At 40.5% G+C, this 26,662-nt stretch overlaps 1 protein-coding gene across 2 annotated transcripts in view; it reads left to right on the top strand.

The window, feature by feature from the left end:
- SAMD12 (sterile alpha motif domain containing 12) overlaps window positions 1-26,662 on the top strand; it is a 168,413-nt gene that overhangs the window by 41,686 nt on the left and 100,065 nt on the right. The gene's annotated exons all lie outside the window — the stretch shown is intronic.

Raw genomic sequence — 26,662 nt, 5'->3', positions numbered from 1 at the left:
GAGAAAAGGCAACTTGCCAGGGATAAGATGGAGGAACTAGCAGGAGCCCCGGGTGAATAGAAATGTGATCAGAAAGATGGGGCCGAATTCTTCATGGTGACTGTAGACTTAAGTTGAAGTGAGAGGTTAAAGCTGAATATATTAAGGAACTTTTGCCTCGTGAGCACAGTTGATATTGGAACAGGTTGTTCACAAGGTTGTGCTGTCTCGTCCTGGGAGGATTTCAAGCCCCAGCTGGAAAATGCCTTGAGCAATGTGATCTGAACTCATAGCTGACCTGCTTAGAGCAGCAGGCTGGACTGGAAATCTCCCGAGGTGCCTTGCAACCTGAATTCTCCAGTGATCCTATGATATGCTAAGTAATTACAAGCATCTCAGAACCAATTAAATGCATTTTGCAGCCAGATAGAGAAGATAAAATACAGAAAGGCCCAGTAAGAAATTGGGATATGTTTTGTAAGCACAAAATCCTTGTGATCAGTGAGTTGAGCATCTGGATGACTTACTAAGCAAATTGGTCAGAGGCTGTTTGTGTTGTATTTGACCCAAAACCAGAACCAAAATAATGTGAAAGACATACTCTGAGCAAGATCTAAAGTCTTCAGTAGATAACGACTTTTACACCAGTGTGAGGGAGTGTAAAAGGTTGTTCTGACTGTACAGCCCTCTATACCTACTTTATACCAGTATAATCTGTGGAACAAAACTTAGAAATGATGGAGCTTTTGGTGTCTGTGTATGTCTTTGAATTTACCTGACAGCAACAGTTTTAAATGACTAGGGAGTTCTTGAGAGGTGGACTGTTTTTTGGCAGTATTACCCCCTAGCTTTGAATCAAATTACTATTATTGCAGTGTCTCAGAATTAAGAGGAGGAAGACTTGGCTTAGAAGAACAAGAGAATAGCCATTTTTGGGAAAACGGTTCATTGACAAAGTGATAAATAAGACGTCGAAGGATCTACTTATTGATGTGTGATTTGTTGAAAGGAAGGAAGGAAAGAAACCCTGCTTCACCTCTTATTTTTACAACCTGTTCCCCGGTGTGCTAATGCATGTCTTCAGAGCATGAGGCTTTAATGCTATGATCATTAAACAAACCTCATTCTGTCAAAGCAATACCCAAGAGGTACCTTGGTCCAAGTGAAGGAATTTTATAGGAGGTACTTGAAAGGACTCAAGCCTTTTTAAATTAAACTTTTAAGGGGGAAAGGAACAGGACTCAAGAAAAACCCTTTTTAGTTTTAAAAGGAACCAGAATTTTATGAGTATTCATTAAATACCAAATGGCACCTCAGAAAATGAAGTATGAGCTGCTACTGAAAACCTACAAATAGCCTCATAATCTGGCTAATTCTATAACCTTTTAATATGCTTGCATCAACTATTTGCCCATTACAACTATATCAACTATATGCCTTGTATTTTTATGAAATTCCTATAAAAATATTGCTTTTAAAGACTGAAACATATATATATATATATTTTCATTTGATAAACATATTTGCAAAATGTTAGGAGAATGTCATGGCAGCTGAAATATGTTATGAGCATGTTGGTGAAAGGATGATGTTGTGATTTAGGATACTGTGCTGAAATTTGGCTCTATCTCAGGTTATATTCTGCTATTGGAGAGGTACTATTAGAGAATCCTAGGGACCTGAGTTATTCCATCTATGTAGAGAAAGGGCGTCTCTTTTATTATCACAGGATACACAGGTAAGTTACACACTATCTCACACAACTCAGTGAGTTCTGTGCTATAAGGTATGCAGTAATGGATAGGTGAGAGGCCTGACATGGTGAACAGGAGGCTTGGGTCTCATTCCCAGCTCAGCTTCACATATCAGTGGCTGGGAAGGGTGATGACAAGCAGGTGGTTTTATTCACCATATGATATCCTCCTGATCATGTTCATCCTCCCCATTCACATTTTAGTGTCTGTACAACAGAGATAACGATGGTGGTGTTTTTAAGTAATTGCATTGTGATACATGAATAAAAGATGCTTAGGAGCCAGCTGAGTCTTCCTGTTAACGGTCCTTTTCATTTGAAGCAACTTCTCACTTGCTGTTTCCTCCCTTGAGAAGTGATTCCAACTTTGTTATCCTCTTGTGATGGATAAGGATCACTCTGATTTGAAATATCTCTTGCTCCAGTTGCACAGCGCACCTCACGAGGCCTCATCAAGAAGCAAAACAAGTTCTCTTCAGGTGACCCCAGTGCTTCCCTGGCTCTGGTGCTTGACACCTGGCCCTCCTGAATCTTCCCTCAAATCCTACTGTAGTTACAGTGTAGAAGGTAACACAAAATGGCACCTTTTCTTAGCTTATTTTATTTCACATTGTTTTATTGCCCCTTATAAACGACTCATAACCAACCTTCCAGGTTATTATTGGTTGAGGATTGGTTTTATGATTAGATATAGGACTGGTTCCAATTGAAGAAGGTCCTGGGTCAAGGCAAGGTGTTGTAGGAAGTACTTTAACCTTCCTTAAAACATGATTCAAGTTTTGTTTACCATTATTTTCTTTGGTTACAAACCTGTGACAATTTGAACGATCCTTTGCATGCTCAAACATCTCAGAAAGGATCTACTTTATTTACAGAAAAAGAAATTGATTTTGATGGAAACAAACAAACAAAAAAATAATCTCTCACTGTTTCCAAAGGGAGGGTAATTCCAATAAAACGTGAATTATCTTCCTTGTTTTGCACACGACCATTCTCTTTAGCACAGTGGACTTCTCCTCCCAGTTAGTGTTCATCTGATGTTGGTCAAGGCCAGCTTGGATGGGGCCCTGGGTAACCTTATCTAGAGCCAGATTTAGTGGCTGACAACCCTGGCCACAGCAGGGAGGTTGGAATTAGATGATCTTTGAGGTCCTTTCCAACGCAAGCAATTCTGTGATTCTATAGTTTGTAGAAATAGCTTCCATTTCCACCCCACTCTGTGAAACCCTTCCCTTCTCAGTGGTGCAAAGGGTAAGTTAGCCTTGTCCACAGTCCCTTCTGCCACTTTTCCCTGCACTTTCTGGGAGGTCTTAGCAGCACTGTTGGTTGGTGGGCTGTCAGATCAGTCCAGACTGCTTTCATCTGTAGTTTAAAAAGCAAAATTACTGTTTCACGCTGGAAAAAGCTTTTATTCTGCTCCCTGGATAAGGTCAGTCTTCTTTGCAGCATTCTTCATGCAGCTGTGATGCTTGTGCTAGAAAATGTGAGGGACTAAAGAGTTCTCCCTATTTCATACTTGGCTGCTTTCAGACTTTTAACATGTGGAATACATCAAAGAGTGAAGACTTTGGGATAAAGCTCCAGTTTGCATAATATTTTGCACAGAAAATAGTATCAGGAATATTTTAATGTAATCTTGTGTTTATATAGCTTTGTATGTATTTAATTGAAAGATGATGGATAGACCATATGGTTGGAAAGTGGAAGCATTTTCTTTTCTTTTTTTCTTAATACTTGTTGTTGATAAGAGAACTTCTTTTGCAGAAGGTGTTGTCTTTTGTATCTGAACAGTGGCTCGGGCTTTTCAGTCAGATTGTGAAATACATAAGGAACTCCCAGAAGGCAAAATCATATTGCACACATGCTGCAGCTTGGAATTGTTCAGATAGTGCTCTGATATTAAAATATTTATTTTTTTCCTAAGAAGTTTTCTGTATGAAAAATAATCTCTGGAGTATTATGGCAGACATAGAAGACTGCTTTTAAACTGGCCGCCCTGACAAGGTCTTTCTTGCTAAACCAACTTGCTGCTTGTGCATAGAGGAACCAGACCCTATTTATGTGCACACAGACCAAGTCACTCAGTGATGACGCGGAGCGATGATCTCTGCTTACTCAAAGTGGTGGGGAGTGTCTAATTCCATTATTTGCTATATAAAGTCACATGCAGAGGAAGTTGTGTTACTTTGGTGTTTTTAATAGGAAAGGGAAGTCGCCAAAGGGCAATTGAGGCATTTTTGGCCTTTCTTGTCAATGGCTTATTAATGTTACTACTTTTCTATATACCACGCTTGGATTTAATGATTTCCATTTTCATCTTCTATTATCAGATGTGTGAGCTGCTCTGCAAGTTGCTGATGAATGTTTTACACTCTCTTGTTTGATGTTTCCTGGATCTGGTTGCTTTGCTTGGGTATGCTCTCTCTACTTGTAACCACCTGGGAAGATCTCTCATGGTTTCAATAAATGACTTCTCTACAGCATACTCGAAACAGAATTGCACTCTAGCTGCCTCTTTTCCTTTTCTATGGCACTGTAGAGGAATTCAGTAAAAGCCATGGCAGCCGCATTTGCTGTAGCTTTTACACCTTCCTGATGTATAGCAGAATCCAAAACATTCTTAGAACTGAAAATATGGTTTTGGTCCTTGAGCCCCAGGTTTGAAATTCTCTAACAGCTTAGCCTTGGGCAGGTTATTCTGTACCTTTGGAGTGTGAGTGTTCAGGTGACAGGAGAGAAAAAAGTACTGCTCTTCATTTGAAATAGTGTTTACTTGCACTCAGTCCTCAGTACTTAGACCTCAAGTGCTGTCAGAATTAATGTTTCATAATTACATACAAAAATAATTGGATTATTTCTTCCCCCAACACTATTTTTGGCGTGTTCTTTTTTCTTTTTTTTTTTTTTTTTTTCCCATTTAATCTTGTTCAGTTTGCTTTACTCAACTTCTGCTAACTAGAGATCATACCATCTTTTACCCTTCTCCCTAAAAGATCTGTGTTACCCCTTCCTGGACCCACGGTATCCTCTATGAAAACACAGGTTCACATTAGTATCATTTAAACTCACTTCCAGAACTTCTCACCTTAGCAGCTAGTTTCAAAATCAATTTCTGTTTCATACTCAGAAGGGAACTAAAAACATGAATTAGGTAAGATACAGAAAGCTGTATCAAAACCTATTTCAGGAACTCTTGAACCATATTGTAAAGCTTGGTGATATTTCCTGGCTTGCCGATAAGGCTGCACAGCGTGTCTGCAAGAGCTGAACACTGATTGTGATCCATTGACAGAGCCAAAAAGCTTAGAAGCTACTGATTGAGCCTTTGGGTGCTTACCCTATCTATCTTAGGTGACTGAGGCATCCAACTTAAGTGTGATTTAGAAGGCCAAGGGTAAATGAGTAAATTATTGAAGGAATCAATTGAGAGGCAAGGCATGCCTCCAAACAGATGAATGTAGTGAACTTAGAGAAAGGAGTTATAAAAATAACCCGTTTATACTCACCCAGTTTCCTTTGTCCACTGCTGCTTGTTTTGGAGACCAAAGGAAGAAAAAGGCTTCACCATAGTATTCTTCACATGTTCTTGAACTAAGTGTGTCTTTTATCAACTATTTTTTTATTTAGGTGCATCAGATGAGTATTGACTACTTTATTAATAGTTCTGAGACTTTGCCAAATAATAAAGCTCTACCCTTTCATTTCATTTCTCAGGAAGTTCTCTAACCAGTTGTTAGTGATCAGGTTATTACTTGACCATGTTCCTTGATCACTAGGCTGTCTGATACCGAAGCTAGGCAGGGAGAAGCGCTGTTATTACCTAGAGATCTCCAAGGAACAGCTTGAAGCCTTAGAAAGTAGCATTGTTAACTCTGAGCACACTTCTTTATTTCCCTCTTTTATGTCCCTCTTTACTTAATGCTGATGAAGTACTTCAGTATGGTGCATAAATACTTGTAGTCTTTAGCTGAAATGAAGGATGGAGTCCTTGGAACTGAGCATGTAATAATTAGGCCTTCCTGTGAACTGTGTTGATTCCAAGTATTGTGCTTTGACCAAGGTCTCAGTCAGTGTAATTCTTCAGTGCTTTTTAAAGATTCCTGCTCTACCTGTTGAGTTCGGAGTTTATATTTTCATCTAGGTTCAACTGCTGGTTGGCACTTCTGGGTTCTCATTTACAGTACAGTGAGGCTTTCCTGCAGCATTTTACAAGTTCTGATTCCTGTTTCTCTTTGGAATTAGACCAAAAATGGGAGATACTGGATGATCTTCTTTCAGATTACTTGGGCTGTAGCCTGGGAAGGGGTATTTATCTTCTTGCTGTGCAGACATTAAGTCAATTTTATGGCTCAGTTGTAGGTAAGGAAAATTTAGATGGGGAAAACTTAAGTGATTAAGCTGAGGAGCTGTTAGAGGACCTTACAATTCTTCACTTTGAAGAAGTGAATTAATTTGCTGCATAGTGGGTGTGTGTTTGTGATATCAGTGAGCAGCTAAAGCTGATTCTTTATTTCAGCTTGTTACTTGCCAGCATGTGCTATTCATGATACGGGGATTTAGTTTTAATGTAATCTTATAATTATTTGGCAATGTTCCCCAGTCTAATAACACAGTTAGCCTAATGATGAAATGCAGAAGGAAGCTCTCCTGAAATCCCAAATTCTTGGATGTGGTGTCTTCCTGGTTTGACTTCTACTGGGACACAAGCAAGCATGTACATGCTCAGTCTCACACATCTGGTCTATCTGTAACCTATGCTATTCCTTCTTTCTCTTCAGACTTCAAGCATTATCTAACAGCTGAGAACCTTCAGACAATTATGCTGTGATTCCGGCTTCTCTGCTCTTTTTTTTTCTTTCTTTCTTTCTTAATTATTATTATTATTTTTAATGTATATAGATAGCCAATGAATCCTCTCTTGCACCATATCTCCGGCAGATGAATTTTTATCTTAAATTTTGCCCTTAATTGAGTTTCCTATGTTCTTTTCTGCCATCTGTTTTTTTTTTTTTTCTCTCTGGACTTCCTTGCAAGATACTTATGGAATTGCAAACAAGAGCTGGACTTGCTCTGTGTAAATGTTCTGTGCCCAGAATTCCCCCAGTGTCACTGGGTGAAGGGCAATGGCCATACATAGTCTTCAGTACTTTCCAAGTGTATCCAAGTTGACATTCACAAAGAAGTGGAAATGCACCTCAGGAAAGTGTTGGTTTTGTTTTGTTTTGTGTTGTTTTCTTAACTCTTTATCCAAAACTTGAACAAAGGTTTTAAAACAGGCTGAAGAGACCTGATTCTCTCTGTCCCACTGTGCAGTGTGGTAGAAATACTGTGTTTTTTTCTGTCGTTCAGGAAGGATGACAGTAGTTTATTGATATATGGTGCAATAATTCTTCCTTCCTCAGGGGGGAGCTTACACACCAGCTAACTGATACCCAATCTCCTCTTTGAGATTCTGGTAGGCTGTATTTTCAGCAACTTTATGGTACTGTATTGGGAACATGTTGTCCAATGTGAAGAAAAATTACAGCAACAACTATAATTAGCTACAGTAGGCTTTATCCCAACAGAATATCCACATTTGTGCAATCTCAAGTCAGTAACGACTGCACAGTGATCTGTGTAGGACAAGCTAGTCCTTACCTCCCAGTTTTCCATCCCTTCAAATTTGTAGACCATTGCTTGACAGCTGCTAATTTTTTCTCATCTTTCTTTGAAATTGATTCAGTTTTTGGAAATATCAGCCCAGCCAACTCAGCCTTTTACAGAGAACAAAGAGACAGGAAGAAAAATACTCCTTTCCTCCCTACCACCAGTCTATTTTAATAAAAGTAAAATCCACAGTTCTTTTTCAGTACTTGAGCTGTTAGGAAAAAAAGGTTGCTTCTGAGAGTTAAGATTTACCAAGGGAGTAGCTTTCAGTGATAAAAAGTGCCATCCATTGGAAATTTGTTATAGTTAATCAAACAGGTCAGAAAGTCTGACCGGGTCTGGTACAGTGTATCTGACACTGAGCTTTATCCTTATTGTTGAGTACACAGCAGAAGGAAGTCACAAACACCTGGCTCTTTTAGCAGAGATGTAAGGGCCCAGCATTTTCCTCTTGAATTCAGTGGAAGGAGCTCTTGGAACTGAAAAAGGACTGGATTCTGCCCAAGCCCTTCCTGCATTCAGGAACTGATTTTCAGCCCTTGGCCCAACAGGATCTGCATGCCCTGTAAAGTGGTTGTCTGATTGATTCCTCAGATCTTTGTAGAGACCAACACTTTACTAAAGCAGCTGTCTGTCCTTCTGCTTGCAGCCACTTGCTTCTGAGGAAGAGGAATCCAGTGTGAGTAACTTGAGCCTTTTGTTGATCTTTGTTGTTTATGAACAGGAGTACTACAGATACAAATGTGAGCCTAGACATGCACAAAAAAAGCAGGTTCTTAAGACATTTTAGCCTGCAACATGAACACCTAGATAAATCTATGGACCTTCTTAAGCATTCGTGGCTACAGTGCATCTTTAAAGTAAATATATACTGTCTTTCCTGCCCCTCAAGACTTCATTAACCATATTTAGTCCAGAAGTAAATACTGGAGGTCAACTTGGTTATGCAGCAATAAACATTAAGTGGTTAACCTCAGAAAAAGCTTGGGATCTCCTATTCTGATGGCTTATTAGAGATGTTCTGCTCATACTGAACTGAAGTGTCTGAAATGCGTTCTGCTGTGGATCTCAGTCATCCAAGACTACGTGTATTTACAGCAGAAGCAGGGTTAAAGGATAACACCCAAAAATGATGTTAGGATGTGAGCTATCCCACAGAAGCCTTGAGAAGCTCAGAATCCTGCAACTCACTGGGCTGTACAGACTGCTGTTCTCCAGCAGCGCTGCCTGAAACACAGAGCAGTTCCTGCCCACCAAGATAAGCCTCCAGCTTCCACAGATTAAAAATGCTTCTTAATCACTGACTAAAAAAAAAGAAATGCTCCCCAGAGGGGAATTGGAGGATCTGTTCTGTTTTCTGAAATGCAGAACAATGATACAGTTGAGGAAATGTGTATTTTTTGTCAGTGTGCCACGTATTCACAATACGCCGTCAGTGTAATCCCTGTACCGTCACTGTTCTGACAGGACACCTGCATCTTACTGTGCTGTGGTAGATAGAACTATTTGATACCAAAACCAGGTTTTTGTATTTAAACTTTGGTTCCTGTGTTTGCTGGTACTATTGAGTGCAATGAACTGCAGAATTAAGATGACTTATTTGTTCACAGACCAAAACAGCAAATCCTGGAGTTATTTGTGTTGGCAGTGTCCTGCCGAAACCATCTACTATCTCCCCCTCTCCCCCTTCCACTCAAGGAATGTCAGCTAGAGCAGATTGTCCAGGACTGGGTCCAGTTGGGTTCTGAATATCTGCACAGATGATCTCTTTAGCTGATGTATTTCTCAACTATAACTTTGATGTATGTTTTTATTGTTTATTTTGCATAGACTACGTACATTCTATCTTGTAGCGTTTGCTTTTGACCTAAATCTAACAGCTAGGAACCTGAAGATGGATTAGTAGGGTTATTCAAAAAACAGTGCCAAGTGTAGAACAATCTCGAATGGCTGATGAGGAAGTGTTTGTTACGTGTTCTATTTTTTTGTTGCTGTTGTGAAGTATAAACAGTGTCTGGAGATATGCCAGGAATGTGACAATCTGTTAGGAGCATATCACATCTATAAAGTACTGCGATCCAATCCGTTGTCAAGCACTAGTTAAACTGTGGTGCTAAAATGCCCGTGTCCATTGGTTTATGAATGCTATATGCATGTAGATAAAGCTTGTCATATACTGGCTTATCAAAAACAAACAAAAGACAGCTTGACTGTGATGAATGTCACCTGTAACCTTTATCCTAAGCTAATCTACTTCTGAATTTGCCATTCACAGATGTGCACAATCCCTTTTTATGTCACATTAAGCCGCATTCAAGCCCCTATCATACTGACTCACTCCAAGTCAGTCTCACAGAGAAAGCTTCTTTCTTTTCAGTAACGATGCTCTAGGATTTTGTTCTTTTTGTTACACTCAGCACAACGAACTACAGACCTGTTAGCTTCTTGCCAATTCTGCCAAAATAATGGAACAGTTAATTTAGGTTTCTGTCGACAAAGCATGGCATTGTATAGTTAATACCAGTCATCTTGATAACCTACCTGTCAAACTAACCTGATACTCTTCTCTTTTCTCTCTTTTTTTCTTTCACATTGGCAAGGTTACAAGCTGAGTATTTATGGTCCCCATGTAGAATATAGTATACTTATCCCCTGAAGCATACAGTGTAGGATTATGTGACATCTTAATTAAATACTTGCCGTTTAATTTGTACACTGTGTGCTGGAGTCTGGCTGGTTTGTGGGCAGATGCCCGTACATGAGGCGATGCTAATGAACAGGGGCATTACTGGTGTCCCATGTCATGCAGCATCACCTGGACTTTGTGCTGGTAGCCTAAGATTATGGTTAGGTGCAGGAGACAACAATTAGCAGGGCAGGTTGGTGATACAAGTGTGGTGTAAATAACTGAGTATAATGGTCCTGGCAAAATGTGTATAAATTTAACCTAATATAGTGCAGTATCTGAGAAATCCCTTCGCCCTGCAGGGATACCCTCCCACCCCTTGGAAAGCAGGCTGTCAGAGTAGAAAATGAATGAGGGGTTTTGAAGATAGCTGTGTTACTTGTACACCCAGTGCAAAGCTAATGGTACTAATGTAATCTCTGGTTATAGAAGTTAAATTGAATAGCAGGGACTGTTGTAATGTACACAGGTCAGGTCACTTAGGGCACTACTAGGATACTGTGTCCAGTTGTAGCATTTGAATTCCAAGAACAGCTAAGAAATAGATGGAAGGAGGAGCCCAGCCTTTTCCCAAGCCTGGAAGATGAGCCTCGTGTTGTCATGTTACAGGAGATGAAGCTGCTGAAAGGAAGGTTGATAGGTGACTCGATAACTGGGCACACAGACTTTGCAGGACAACAGCATACGTTCAAAAGCTGAAATTGGAAGCTTGAGTGATTTGGTAATAAGAAAATGAATCCTGTCTTTGCAGGTCATTCAGCAGCAGAGCTGCTTACTAGGAAAAAGGGCAGACAGACGCTGACAGAATTGAGTTTTTAAAAGGTGAGATAGATGGGTGGAAAAATACTTGGTAGGCATGTGTACATGCAGCACCCGGGCTGCATGATGCTGCACGATCACAGCCATCCTTTAGCAGAAACACCTGCAGTCTCTAGACTCCGATGCACTCTACAGCTTCTGTGGTTTTGCTTTTCTGTTTTGTGACAGTCTAGGCTTTCAGAAACAAAGGCCCCTGGGAAGCTCAAATGAGGCTTGAAAGAAACACCCTATTTTGTGTGAGAAACCTATTAGGAAAACTCCAAATGAAATAATCTGCCAGTTACCCAGCTGTATGTGCAGTCTACAAGTGTTTTTTCCTACTTATTCAATCTGCATATCAGACTAAGTCTAGGGTAAAATTACTGATATAAGGACAACTTTGTGTTGCCATATTGTGCGGCGTGCTACTAGATGTGTCACTTCAGAAAAATTCATGTTAGGGGTAAGTACCTGCACTGAGGGTGGGGCATCCATCACCTGTCTGGGCAGCCTGTTCCAGTGTCTCACAACTCTTACTGTAGAAAACTTTTTCCCTACCTCCATCTAAATATTCCATTTTAGTCTGAGATCATTTCCCTTTGGCCTATCACAACAGACCCTGTTAAAGAGTCTGTCCTTTCTTGTAGCCACTCTTTAGATACTGAAAGGCCTCTCTCAGGTCTCCCTGGAACCTGTTCTTCTCCAGACTGAACAGCAGCATATCTATTAGCCTGTCCTCAATGGGGAAGTGTTCCATCCCTTGGATCCTTTTTGTGACCTTCCTCTGGACACGCTCCAGCAGCTCCATGTCTCTTCTGTACTGGATGCAGTACTGCAGGTGAGGCCTCACCAGTGCATTGCAGAGGTGCAGGATCACCTCTGGCCATACATCTTTTGATGCAGCCCAGGATACAGTTGGCTTTTTGGTCTGTGAAGGCACATTGATGACTCATGTCCAGTTTGCCATCCACCAGTAACCCCAGGTCCTTTTCAGGAGGGCTGTGCTAATTCCTTTCTTCCTGCAGTTTGTACTGACAGTGGAGGTTGCCATGACACAGATGCAAGACCTCACACCTGGCTGTGTTGAACCTCAGGAGGTTCTCCTGGGCCCACAAATTCTAATACATACATACCTGCCATTCTGTTTTTCAGTATCACTTCTGTACGTGATTTCCCATACAGATTATTAACACCATAAGTTTTCCATGTTTATTTACACATTCTTTTTAGATCTGGTCAACATTTGTTGCCAAAACTGTATTTGATACATTTTTATTGGGGCAGATACTAGAACCTACAGCCTGCTTGGAGACTTTAACTTCTGGAGCTGTTACCTGGGAGCTGCTTTAAAATGCACTGTAGGATGGGTAAATAATTCTTCAGTCAGTCAGATGACTTTACAATTGCAACATTAGAAGCGGTTATCCCACTGTCATAAAACTGATAGTGAAAATAATTGTCTGAAGACAATTTCTTCCAAAGGCATAAAACTTCAACTATTTTATTATTTTTCCAGTCCAGAAATGTATGGACATCAATTGACATAGCTTTGATCTAATCAATAGAAATATTTGAACTGTAGTGTTATCCTTGGCCTGCATACGCTACTTAAAACAGTGCCATTGAAATTCCTCATCCATCTCTGTGTTGCTGAGGTGGGACCTGTAGCTGCAAAATGCAGACATCAAATCTATCTAAAGGGAAGCAGTGGTGGCCCGTGTTCATCCAGTTTTTTTAGGTAGGAGTATATTTTAGCTGCCTAAATTCCACAGCTTCTATTTTCAGTGCTTGGGGCTTCTTTTGTTTTCAGTAGACAACCTAATCTCACAGTCAGACATTCTGTAAAAGCTGTTCAAGGATTTAGATTGTAAAGTTAGGGTGTTATCTCTGCTGTTCATTCAAGAAAAGTAATTCAAAGGTAGTAGGCTTCCAGAAGATTTTATCTTGATGCTTGAATTTTCTTTAATTAAAATAAAATGGTTACCTACTCCAATTGAAGTTGAAAGAATACTTTCATCATAGAACTAAGCAGCTCTGAACAAAACTTCTCTTTTCTTTGTCTGTCTGCTTGTCTTTTTTTAATTATGACGGGGCTGAACTGATCCTGGATTGTCCAAGTTAAATACCCCGTACCTTTAATAATCAGTTTCAGAATCGTACATCTGCACTAGTGTAGCACGACACAGCTTTGCATTAACACAGCTCTCAGGCTGAATATGAAGGACTGTGTGGAGCATTCATGAACAGTCTTCCCTTTGGGCTGCGAGGTAGGGAAGGGATGGCACGCAACAAGGGATGGATTCTGGTTGATTCTGTCCTGTAGCCTAAGTTGATGCGTGCACAACAGCCTGAAACTATCTTTTGAGTTAGTCTGCTGAATGGTTGCAGACTGAAATGTTTAAAAGGTTCTACCATGAACAAATTCAGATAGATTTTCATGAAGACAGTATGTTGGCACAAAGGCTTATTTTCAAGTTTTGCTTTCAAATTAGGAACTGTGGGTTTTTTCTTCCTTTCAATAGCAATTTCTTTTAAGAGAACGGCAAGTATTTTCTCTGACCTTGTATTGAAATACATTGACATTCTGGCAAAAACAATTAAGCCTACCAAAAATCAGTCTGATGTAAAATAACTGATGTGGAAATTTTCAGCCTCAGTGGTTGTGATTCAGCAACACTTGATGATTATGAAAGGTGTCAAGCAGCTATAATCATAGTCATCAGCACCTGTGTTGTATGCATGTACCAAAACATGCATTTGGTCTCCCTTGTTAGGAATGTCCAGGTGGAGGCCGGTAACGAGCGGCGTCCCTCAAGGGTCTGTCTTGGGACCGGTGCTCTTTAACATCTTTATTAATGACATCGATGAGGGAATGGAGTGCACCCTCAGCAAGTTTGCTGATGACACCAAGCTGAGTGGTGCAGTCGATCGGTGGGAGGGAACGGATGCCATTCAGAGGGACCTTGACAGGCTGGAAAGCTGGGCTCGGTGAACCTAATGAGGTTCTCAACACGGCAAAGTGCAAGGTTTTGCACTTGGGCCGGAAGAACCCCAGGCACCTGTACAGGCTGGGAGGAGTGGTCCTTGAGAGCAAGCTCGGCTGGAAAAAGCCTAGGGGGTCCTGATAGATGAGAAACTTAACATGAGCCAGCAGTGCGCTCTGGACAGCCCGGAAAGCAAACGGGATCCTGGGCTCCATCAGGAGAGGGGTGGTCAGCAGGGATAGGGAGGTGATTGTCCCTCTCTACTCTGCTCTTGTGAGGCCCCATCTGGAGTACTGTGTCCAGTGTGGAGCCCTCAGTACAAAAAAGATATGGAGATTTTGGAAAGGGTCCAGAGGAGGGCCACAAAGATTGATCAGCGGGGCTGGAGCACCTCTCCCCTATGAGGACAGGCTGAGGGAGTTGGGTTTGTTCAGCCTGGAGAAGGAGAAGGTTGCGAGGTGACCTCATTGCAGCCTTTCAATACCTGAAGGGAACTTACTCCCAGGAGGGGAGTAAAACTCTTCGAAAGGGCTGAGAATAGCAGGACTAGGGGAAATGGTTTTAAGTTGAAGGAGGGAAGATTTAGGTTGGATGTTAGGGGAAAGTTCTTTTACTAGAAGGGTGTTAGGTCCTGGAACAGGCTGCCCAGTGAGGTTGTGGATGCCCCGTCCTTGGAGGTGTTCAAGACCAGGTTGGACAGGGCCCACTGGCGGCAAACCTGATCTAGTAAATGTGTATGTTTGGTGGCCCTGCTAGGCAGGGGGGTTGGAACTACATGATCCTCGAGGTCCCTTCCAACCCGGGTAATTCTGTGATTCTGTGATTCTGTGATTCTGTAATGTATGCAATCCCTAATTGTTATGAGTCCGTATCAGCTACATTGTACTTTTCTGAATGTAAAAGGAATGTCTGTGTAGAGGGGCTGCTGCGATTCTGCAAATCAAACATATACCGTCAGGAAAGCTTTCAGTTTCTTATTTCTTTGCTTTATTTAAAAATTAATTTGTTGATCTAGAAGTCCATTATTGTTCCTTCTATAGAAAAAATAATTATCAGTACATTTAATTTAATATATTTTCTATGCATTGTGATTCTTTTCAAGGGCTTGCTGAAGCCTCAGTAAACACGATATTCAAATATAATCTACACACATCTTTAAAGCATCAAACCAGCTGTGGTTATGAGTATTCTATATCAACATGTATATAGCCTAGAATGTTGCCTTTGTTCAAAAGCAGTGCTTAGGGAAAAGTGTGAAAACAGGGCTATCACATGTCACGTTTACTTCTGATACCATCCTGATCTCCAGCACTTTATGGTTTGCTGTCTTCCACAGAGCAGGTTGACTCCTGTCTTTGAGTAGTCACTGTATGAATGCTCGGCCAGAATCTCAGTGGTAAATGTGTATGAGTAAAGGACAGAGGTGAGAGTACTCATGCTACCAAAACACTGGCATTCCCTGATTTCTAAGAACAGCGCAGCTTTGATATTTATTAGACTTTTCATGTGCTCGGTTTTGTTTTATACTAGGAGTGATGAATGTTTTAAGGAGGGAGGGAGTAATAAGGATGTTAAAAACAAATGAATAAAAATTAAAAAACAACAACAAAACAAGATAGAGTAGAAATCTGTGTGTCTCCTGTGTTTGTAGCTTTTGTTGATGCTTAGTTAATGCTTCAGTTGAAAAACAAATCCTCAAGACTATCTGGTGGCACAAATATTTTTATCGCCAAAAATGAAACCTAGTTTAGCACAAAGTAACCCTGTGTGAGTCTGTTTCATCTGTTATACGTGATGCACATTTGTGGCTTTTAAGATATTTCTATCAACATTGTTGGAAGTCTGCTTTGAAAAACTTACAGCATTTACTTACACACCCCTATTGCTGCGTACAGCTCTGACCTTCACAGACACCACTTCTTAAGGACACAGCCTTTTCATGATCATGAATGTGATGGATAATCACATGCAATCCACATGTGATGGATAATTGACTGTCCATTTCAGGTGTGCTTCAGGACTAACTCTGTTTGTTTGTTTTACCCCTTTAAGGGAAAACTAGTAAGTTGTCAGTAAAGTTAGGCTGTCTGAACATTTACTGTGTGTTCTGGAATGCCAGATGTCAGAATGCAGCTTACCGCATAAGCTGGAAACCTTATCTCTTCTTCAGTGTCGTCTTGAAAATTTAAAGCAAAGTAGAATATGATTCCTCATATCCCATCTGAGTGAATCCTTCAGTAGTGAGCAAGTATCTGCATACTCTGTATGTAAGCAAAGTGTAGCTAAACAGCGTTCACTAAATCTTGTACAGTCTATTGCTGAGTTGCAAAAAATGCTGGGAACTGTTACACCAATATGATCATCCATCTGGCAGAAAAGAAATGCTGCAAACTGCAGTGCCATTAACACTTTTGTGTAGAAAAAGCTCTGATGTGTTGGATCCATTTTATACCTCAATGAATTGGTCTATAGTAAAAGAATGGTGCAAACAGTCGCAGTCTGAAACATGTGCTTGTACAAATCTGTAATTATAATTGGTAGTGAGAGACCAGGGGAAGCAGTATCTTTTGATAGTATCTCTCAAAAATATATTGAAATGATTAAGTGACTTTCCTAAAGAATTTGAGGGCTTGCTAATTCTAGCCTGATTTGGAAAAGAAGAAATGCAGCTTGCTTTGTTTCCTAAATTAATGGCTTTCTCTGAGAGCAGAAAAGTGAAGTTGCCAAATTTGACCTTGGACAAGAATCAGAGCTGAGTTATTGAGCTTCTTTTGTTTCATGTGAACCACAGTGACCAGTCTTGTAATTCTCCTCTGCGGGAGGTTATTGAAAAGTGCTGGAACTGATTTCAACTGCAGTGACCCAACATGGACAACAAATTAGTTTGACTTGACTTTGGATTGTTTTGCACCGCCATGCCTTTTGTCCATAAACTTTGCATGTCATCTGGTTGTCAAGCCACGCTGGAAGTGGGTTAGTTTAGCAGTGGGTTGGATTTGCCCTCAGCAAAGTAGACATGGATGTCCTTGTGTCCTCTTCCAATTCTTGCAAGCTTACTATGTTTTCTAACGAGTTTCTTACAGCTTATATGGTCAGTAGAACAGTATCTGTTTGGAGATTGATGTGTTTTCTCCTGCTCCAGGGACATCCAGACAGGGTTTCATCTATAGTTTTAAATACAGGTGTGTGGTTGTTACTATCCCATGCAGTTTTTACTTGTGGGAAGATCACAAACCTTTGTCTGGATTACTCCCCAGCCATGCCCCAGGCAGCTGTGTTATGGTCACACAGTGGCAATGCTTGGAGTAATTGACCACTGGAGGAGGGAGCTTTATCTTTGCCAGCTGCCCAGCAGTAGCTTAACAGAGATATAAAAGCAGGAGTTAGGACAGGTGCTAAAGAAGTGGACAACCAGGGCTCTCTCTAGAGCCTTTGTAAAATGGAATAGCTGTGGTTAAACTATACTGCACTGACTGTTACTCAGCAGTGTGATGAGATGTGTGATGCTTTACTTCCTGGAATCCAGCTTCAAGTGTCTGCAAAAATGAAGGCAAACTGAAACTACATTTCTTTGTTTGTTATTTTTTTCTTGTGAAGGAATTCATTGTACAATTTGCTCATTTAAAAGCACTTACTATTGTTGACAAATCATTTTTTATGGAGTTGCAGACCAGTATAAGAGTAGTTTGCTTATATTACGAGTTGTATGTATATTCAGTTGGAGTAGATGATTTCGGAGGTCCTTTCTAACCTTGATGATTCTACAATTCTATCCAGCGTACCTTGTTGGATGTCCATGTGCTTCTGAAGCTTGCAGTGGTGTCAGCTTGTGTCCAGATCCAGGTCTGATCACCTGCTGACCTAGATGAAATCTAGGAATGAATCTTAGGAATCCTCGAGGATTCCAAGTAAGAACAAGCAGAATTCTGAGCTGTAGATCTCCACTGGATCTGATCACATTTCCAATTCCTGTAAGTATTTAGGACAACGTAGAACTAGAATTTAATGGGAGGTGAAATAACGTATAAATACTACCTTTCTGCTGCATCACCACTGGCTGAATGTGACCACTATGCTAGAGAAGATGCAAATTCTCTGTTCCTCTCTTAAAGTGATAATAGAACTCAGGAAAAATTATACTTCTTTGTCTTTCCCTTTGTGTGATTTTTCACCATAATCCAAAAATAATAATGAAGGATTTTTAAAAAGCCCCAATATTATCACCCAGCTAAAAGAGTTTAACAAGGGCACCAGACACAACTTGTGTGCTTAATTTTTCATTGCTGTATCAGTATAAGACAGAATCTTTAGTAGCTGAGAGAAATTTCATCTCCTTAAGCAAATGCTGTTCAAGTTCTGAACAGCCTTATGAGTCTTCAGTAAAAACATTTTAATGTGCACAGCTGTCATGTTGGTATACAATTCATTTTTGAAATTAAAAATAATATCAGAACATTTAGTTACATTTGTTATCTGATGGCTTTATAAACCTCTCTTTTTGTTTTGAAATACTACTGCCATAACATCCAGGCAGGCCTTGTAACAGATGCAGAACAACAACTATGAGAAAACTTTGTAATAAACAGTTTACTAAAGTTATAAAGTATGAACAAAAGCTTGAATGCCTCAGTGATGATAGGCATTTTGCATGAGTTCACACATCGGTAGGTGAGTGCACGTGAGGCTCTGAAGCATGCAATATTTTACTTTATCACACAAGTAAAATTTCTTATCTGAGAAAATGCATTTCCCACACGCTGCTCCTGGGTTTGAAATAAGAGTCTTCTCTTTCTTTAATCACTTCATTTCATAGAGGCTGTTCCATGTAACTGAGATTATCTGGTACTCCATGCTGAACTGCAGGTTTCTCTTGCTTTCAGAAAACCCTTGGCTGCATTGCAGAAGTCAGTTTAAGCAAGAAAAGAAACATTTCTGTGTTAAGAGCCTGGATCGCTGGGTGCTGATCTATTCTTTAGCTCTTTAAAAGCCATTTTCTCCAATCACTCTGAGGCTCCTTAAGACAGACTTGAATTGATTCTCCTTTTAGGCAAGTGTTTAGTGAAAGCTTTCGCAAGCTAGGAGTCAGATAGCGGCTCTGAAATGCTGCAAGTCCTGAGATGCTGCCCTTGTCTCTAAGTGCAGATGTTCTTCTTGTCTGCATGCGTGGAGGTGTAAGTCAGGACCTGGCATTGTATTTTTTTCTAACCTCTTCCATCAGCACCTCAAGGTGAACTTCTTGCAGTGGTCACTATGGTGCTCTAAGGCCTAACAAAAATACCTATGGTGAATCTTAAAACTTACTCTGGGAAATATCAATAAGTGTGTTTCTTATTAACAGCCTTGTGAAATTCAGGAAACACAGCTAAGGCAAAATTTAATAAAATTGCTTGTAGTCACTAAAGATTTTCTCAGACATGTCTTTCCCATCACTCTTCCTTGATTCCACAGCTGAAATAACCGTAGTATTTAACAGTTTAGAACAGGTAAGAAATAGCAGAGGAAATCCTTTCCAACTGCTCTGACTTGTGCCAATGGACATTCAGGAACTCACAAGGGAGGAAATAATATTGTCTCACCTCTGAACCTCTGGTTTCTGAAAAAACAGCTTATGGTTTGCTGTGGTAGTGGAGCTGGTGGGGTTTTACAATGGAACTGGTGGCCCTGTAATATTGCTGTTTTGATGTCTGATGTTTTCACAAGCATCTTCTGGCACTGAGACTAATTGGCATGGAATGGCTCACACCCATTCTGCTAAGGGCTTTAGCTCTTTACAGTGGCTGTATTCACACTAATTTGTACTTGTTCCTGAATTGTATCTGGGAGTTCTTGGCAAAGTGTTTATTGGCCCAGGCCAGAATCGTCCTAGGAACCCTTGGAGCAATCTGATACTGGAAATGGCAGTGCCTGGACAACTGTAGTACTGTTTAACTAACCGAGAAGCACATTCTTGGAGCCAGCCATGCCCTGGTTTTCAGAGTGTGTAATATTGAGTGATTGGGCTGAAAAAAAAAGCTCTGTTTCACAAGCTTAATAGTCCTCACCTTCTGCAGTTATAAACTTGCTAGCCATTGCACAGAAATCCAGTGCTTGGATGCTACCACTGAGGGATACTGTAAATGGTGTTCACTAGTATGTGAACAATTTTGAGTGAGGTTCCAACTATCTTGGTATTTCTTCACCTACCTCCACAGTTTGTGTGTTTCAATTCAATATATCGATACGCAAATTACGTAAGATTCTTGTTTTTGCTTGCTGTGAGTTTTGACCTTGCTCTTGCTATTGAAATTCAGGCAGCTGAGTTTTTAGTGCTACTCTATAGAGAGTCACTGAGGCTGGAAGGCAGCTCTGGAGGTCATCAGGCCTGCTGAAAAGGACCTAGAGGTCCATGAGCCAGCAATGTGCCCTCACAGCCCAGAAAACCAACCATATTTTGGGCTGCATAAATAGAACAGTGGCCCGAAGGGCAAGGGAGGTGATCCTGCCCCTTTGCTTTGCTCTGGTGAAAGCTCACCTGCACTACTGCATTCATATGTGGAGTCCTCAGTACAGGAGTGATGTAGACCTGTTGTAGCGCATCCAGAGGAGGGCCACAAAAATGATTCAAGGGATGGAATACCTCCCCTACAAGGACAGGCTGAGAATTGGGGCTGTTTGATCTGGAGGAGAGAAGGAGTTGGACTACAAGACCTATAAAAGTGCCTTTGAACTCAAATGATTCTGCAGTTCTATGATCTTGCTCAGCCCCCTGTTCAGTGCAGGGACAGCCGGAGCAAGTCCCCAGGTCTGCACTCCATCAGGTCTGCAGCCTCTCTTGACACCTGTTCTAGTGCTTAACCACAGTCATGATAAACAAGTTTCTTCTTATATTTAAGTGGTGCTTCCTGTGGTTGGGTTTGTGCTTTTTATCCCCTCCATTAGACATTTACATACATTGAAAAGTCCCAGCTGCTGAACCTATAGGCTGAACAGTCCCAGCTATCTCAGCCTCTCTGCATCTGACAGGTATTCCAGTTTGTAATCATCTCTATGGCTCTATTTGCTGGACTTGCTCCAATATGCCCATCTCTGTCATGTACTGGGAAGCCCAGCACTGAATGCAGCACCCAGATTTATCTCACGAGGGCTGAGCAGAAGTGAAGGATCTCTCCTCTTCGTATGCTGGTAGTGTTTAGCTTAATGCAGCCCAGGATATTGTTAGCTCCTTCACTGCAAGGGCACGCTGTTGGCTAAGGACCTCAGGTTCTTTTCTTGTTAGTTTAATAACAAAAATGTTTCCTACAGCACTGTAAATGGACCTTATATGATCTCCTCCTTATCGTTTAAGTAGCACCTGGCTGCTGAGAGCAAAAGACAACATCTTGAGGATAAGAATCAGAGTGTCTATGGCTCTCTGTATGTTGCAGACAGAATCTTGGCCTGCCCATCTTCAGAGGTCATCAGAAAATTGCTTAGGAGCAGACTGGAAATAACTTGAATTAGATCGCCTTCTCATGCAACTGTGCTGAAGTATTTGTAGTTGATACTTCAACCTATAGACACCTGCAATCCTACTTAACTACCCTGTCTGATTTACTTTTGGGGTATTGGCAAAATTTCACACTGTCAGTGCTCACGTGGCTAATCCATAGTACATGGCATATTTCTTAACCAGGGAAGCTTTGCAATATGAGAAAGCTGTGGAAAATAATTTGTTACAGCAGGAAGAAAATGGAAAAAAACTAGTGAGAAAAAGGGAACATAAAGTGGTTCATGAAGAAGACTCAAAGGAGAACGTTACAGAGAAAATAAAATTGAATTGAGCAAAGAGTATTTACAGATATGAGCATGTGGTTTAGAGTTTTAATTATACACTGAAAGATTAAGCAAATAATTTCTTAGTATCTGTTTTTGCTTTTTTAGGTGCCTATTGCTGCTGTTCAAAGCTTGCTATATGAATATTGTTACTTGCTAGAGTTTCACATGCAAGTGTCTTCAACCAAGGAAACAGTATTGAGCCTTAATGTTCATTTATCATGTAGAAACGAGAAATTGTATTTCATGCACAACCAAAACTACTTTTGAAGCTTACCCTGAAATGATTTGGCTTTTATATTGAAGACTATGTACGAGCAAATAAGTGGAGATGAAGATAAACAACTTCGTACTTCATTAAGGGTTAAATTTATGATTCATTATTACTTCTGAGAAAATAGTTATGGCTTAGGAAAGTTTTGTTGGGCTGAAAATGTATTTCTTTCTTTTGTTCTCTCTGTATAAACCCATGGAAAAAAGGTTTTTTATTTTTGTGTCCAAGTTCTGATATAGAATAGAATCATTAGAGTTGGAGGGGACTCTTAAAGGTCATCTAGTCCAATGCTCCTGCAACAAACAGGTACACCTACAGCTAGAGCAGGTTGCTCAGAGTCCTGCCCAGACTGACCTTGAAAGTCTCCATGGGTCAAAATATGAGGGGATGCATCCCACTTGAACCTGCCAGAAGAGTCATTCTTTGTACCAGGACAGTGCCTGGCCATAGATTTAACAAAGTGCAGATTCTGTAAGTAAAGCCACTGTGTTCAGTGTGTTGTCTGTTCCTTTGGCCTGTTTAGATAGCTGCTTTTCAGTATTACCATTGGAAATTTCTGTGATTATAGTTTCCAATTTTACTCCTCTGTATAAATTGTTATTTGTAAATTATTCATATGGGCTGTAATACATTCACTAGTCACAGTTGTTGCTTTTCCTCTAATCTGATTTTGTTGATCAGAGTTTTTTGAACTCAGTGCCTCTTTAGTCTTAAAGATAGATCATGCCATGTGTTCAAATGGTTCCTCTCTGTGTACTCCTTTATTAAAAACAAGGTGTAACTGAAAATTCATACATAATGCAGTGCTTAAATGTTTGCTGATCTGCAATGAAAGCTGTTTTTGAAAGAGAAGAATTTCACTTATGGTGGAAAGAAAACTCAATGAAGTAATCAAAAAGACGATACAGTATAAAACCAAAGTGAATTTCTTGAGTTCTGGGGGTTGCCTAGTACTTGTTTGGTTTACATATAGATTTTTCTTGCTCTTACTCTTTCCCGCACTTATTTCTGAGGCCTGTTGGAGTGCTGCATTTCATGCAGAGATAAAGAGCCCCCTAGTACTGCAACCTTCCTTCTGTAGTGACTGCAGTAACCTAAACTCCTCTGAACTGCCTCTTCTAAATCCTTAAATTGATGGCTGAAATGAGTCCAGATTCACCCATTTCACTGCTAGTTTTCTCTGATGGTATATTATCGTCATTATAAAAATCTAATGTCTATTTTCACAGTTTAATTAGCTTATGTTTACCTAGCAGCACTTGGTTCTTCTTTTGCCCCATCTTGCTGGATCAGATTGCCTTGAGGATGGGAGAATTATTCTGCCATTTTAAAATCACTGCTGAGGTTCCTCTCACAAGCAGCTCTAGGTATTGCTGTAATCACTGGAAGCCATCCACTGACTTTAGACTCGGCTGAAACTCAAACAGGCCAACAGCATTTGTGCTAACTGTCCCCTAAATGACAGGTTTTTGAGGCTGGGTGCGTTTTTGGGAAGTTCTGCTACATTCTCACTTTGCTCTGAAGCTCATTTCCAGACATTTTACCACTGAGTCCCAGCTAGGTACACACAGACCCAGCTGCAGCCCTTGGCATCTCAGGGCCTACGTGTGGTGCTCCAGCAGAAGCATGTCTGGCTTCCTCCTCAGCATGAGGGATTTCAGATCCTGCCCCCAGTCTTGTGGCCTGTCCCGGCCTCCTCTAGTTTTACTGGGAGTGGGGAAGGGAGTGTGTGCAGCCACATGGACGTTCCCCAAGGACTGAAACTCTGGCCTTCAGGGCCTGGCCTTGGAAATGGGCTGGGGGCAAGCAGTGAAACCCAGCAGCTGACAGATGTTGTGTCCTTCTGTCTCGTGTACAGCATCCCAAATGCACTGCCGGCAAGGCCACCTTTCCTCTGTCATGGAGCAGCATGTTGATATGTCATAGGGCCCAGTTGTTTACAGATTAAATACAACAAATGACTTAGGTATTATTTCTGATCCAAAATGTCTGTGGTCCCTAGTCTTTTGTAAGTCAAATACTAAGCAGGAGGAATAGACAAGCAGAATAAAATCCTGATGTCCTGATTCACCTCACAGCTACAGTAATAAAAGCTGGAAGAAATGCAAAGGAGCTCTGCAAAGTTTATCACGTCACCGAACCAGCAATGCAGCAAGAGATTAGTTTCTGTCTCTGTAAGGTTGTGTACATAATGGACTGGAGGTGACAGTTACACTAGGAAAATTATTGTCCCATGGGTTATAAAATGGTTAGCACAAACTATAAGTTAAGGGCCCATGAAAGGTGGAACATGCAGCTTGGCAGGTGCCAAGCTTCTGGTTAAAAGTCCCCTAAGAGGAATAGCAGTGAACTGGGAGAGATGTGACCGATTCTTCAGGCTAGGAGGATTGAAACAGGCTACACTGCTTGACCCGTGAGCATGCTGCTTTTAATTTTCCATTTTTATTAACATTAATTATTAACATCATGAATATTAACATAAAACCTTCCTCAATTTCATTTTTTATTTAAAAAATTGAGGGTAAAGCCAGAACAGGCATGGACGAAAGCGCCACTGAAAGCTGCCTGGAGTGGTGTGGAGCAGAGGAGAGCTACAGATACTGACCAGGAAATGTATGATCTTCAGCACTGGGATTTCAAAGCTTATTTTAATATTTAACAAAATTTTTATTTTAAACTTCCCCCCCTCCCCCCAGCAAAGCAGTGATTGGAAATTATTAATAGAAAATTTGAGTTCTCAAATTTGGGTCTGGAACTCGTGATGGCCAACAGAGCTTTCATTATGCAGTACAGTAAGCTGTCTGATCACATCATGTAGGCCCTCCTTACTTCCCGCAAGTTTGGCATTAAGAGAAACTCAGAGAATGAATTAAACATTTTCCATATACCACTCTTCCATGTAGATTTTTGTGTGATTGCTGTATGCCAGAGCAATCAAGAGAAAGAAGGACCCGCTCTTCCCAGCATCACAGAATGGCTGAGATAGTCCCAAAGATTGCCATCAAGGTGTTGCCAAAACATGGAAGATAGTGCATAAAAGTAGATTGTCTTTCTTTATCCTTCCATATATTGCATACAGAAGAATTGTGACCTTGGTGCGTGTTTTGTGGCCTAACAACTTTGAGTTATTGATTGAAATGCTCAATAGCAAATTAAAGCAAGGAACAATATTTACTGACAATTTCTGTCCCTTGGATTGTAGGAGAAAGCTCCCAGAGCCTGGTCTTCAGCCTTGTTAGTGTTATTAATGTAGTTTAAAGAGCTCGATGGGTACATGGCTATGACAGGAATAGGTGTTATTCCCCATTTCATGAAATTGCAGCTTTCTTTATTTCGCGTGCACTCTGTGGGGCCTGCCCCCTTTGTTACATGAGCACAGCAGTTCTAGGCAGAACTGCAGAACCACTTTTGCTTTAGAAATGTCAAAAGGTAAGGCAGCTTTCTGTGTAGTTTCAGGAGCTGACACTTCAAGAGTTAAGTGTTGGTTTTGTGTGTGTGTGTGGTTACTATTTTCCTTGTGGTATTAGATTACCCTTCTTTTTTTCTGGAAAAAAAAGTGATTTTTCTAAGGTTCACCATTAGGAGTTACAGGAAAAGGCTCCTATCTGAGTTTCCTATAAAGAATTCAGTCAATTCTAATGCTTCCCAAATTGGTTTGCCCTTTTGTAATCTGCTCTGTGTAGAAGCTGTGCATTATAATATATGAATGTGTGTTTACTCCTGAATAAATTAACAGCAGTTTTTCCAGCAGGCATGATCTAATGTGATTTTTTGTAATTAATAAAGAATCTAATGCATAATGGGTTGCACAGTGAGAAATGTTGGCTTAATAAGGAGTTAAAGAACTGTGTGTCCTGCTGATGGTAGACAAAATCAAAGGTGTTGACAGATTCACTTACTCCATTAAAAGCAAAAGAGACCTTGAGGTTGTTTGTTTGAATAGAGGGACCATAAATCTAGCACACTGATACCAGCAAACAATAGTCCTGGATTTTCTTTCTTAAAAACAGTATGAGGTGCAATGTAATAGAAGTGCATTATATCATGCCTTTATATCTTTATATATAGCTGTAGATAATATATAATTTTGTATGGCCAGGAAGTAGGTTGTCGAATGCATATGCAACAAGCAATGTGGATTTATAGACTGCTTGCTAAAGGTTTACATTTATCCTTAATTTACTTTGTGGGTCCTACCAGGTCCTTTCTGAGAGCACTAAAAATGGTTGTCTTGCGTTTTACAGTATGTTTGAAAAGTGGTGTAATATGATTTGTGCCTGAATTTGTATTTCAGAAGGGAATTCAACTTATTATTTCCTCCTATTAAAATCATCAGGTCCCAAATATGTTCAGCTGAGAAACAGAACTGTCTAACAGTCTTTTACCCAAGACTTGTAAGGAATCAATATAGTTCCCATCAGTACAGTAAATTACTTACTGAATCACTTCCAGTAATCATGGTGCACATTTCTCATTAACTCCTTCCTTTCTCTGTATGAAACCATTATTTTCTTAAAGTTCTTTCGGAGTCTGTGTAACCCTTTAGACATTAGGGTCCAACATGTCATAATAAGGCTGCTACATATAAGAATGTTTGATTCTGCCCACTAGACAGCACCCAATTAAAATACTTTCTTGAAATGTTGTGGATTAATCAAGCAACAGGAATTGTGGAGTTGCGCTTTGTTGTTCTTTTCTTTAAATGGGAGGATTTGGGAGTCAGGAGACTCTCATTTCTGGAGAGGGAG

The sequence above is a fragment of the Coturnix japonica genome, chromosome 2 (assembly GCF_001577835.2).
Source record: "Coturnix japonica isolate 7356 chromosome 2, Coturnix japonica 2.1, whole genome shotgun sequence".
In the NCBI taxonomy this organism is placed as follows: Eukaryota; Metazoa; Chordata; class Aves; order Galliformes; family Phasianidae; genus Coturnix; species Coturnix japonica.
Note: the sequence above shows the minus strand (reverse complement) of the source record. Positions and strands in the feature narration are given on the sequence as shown.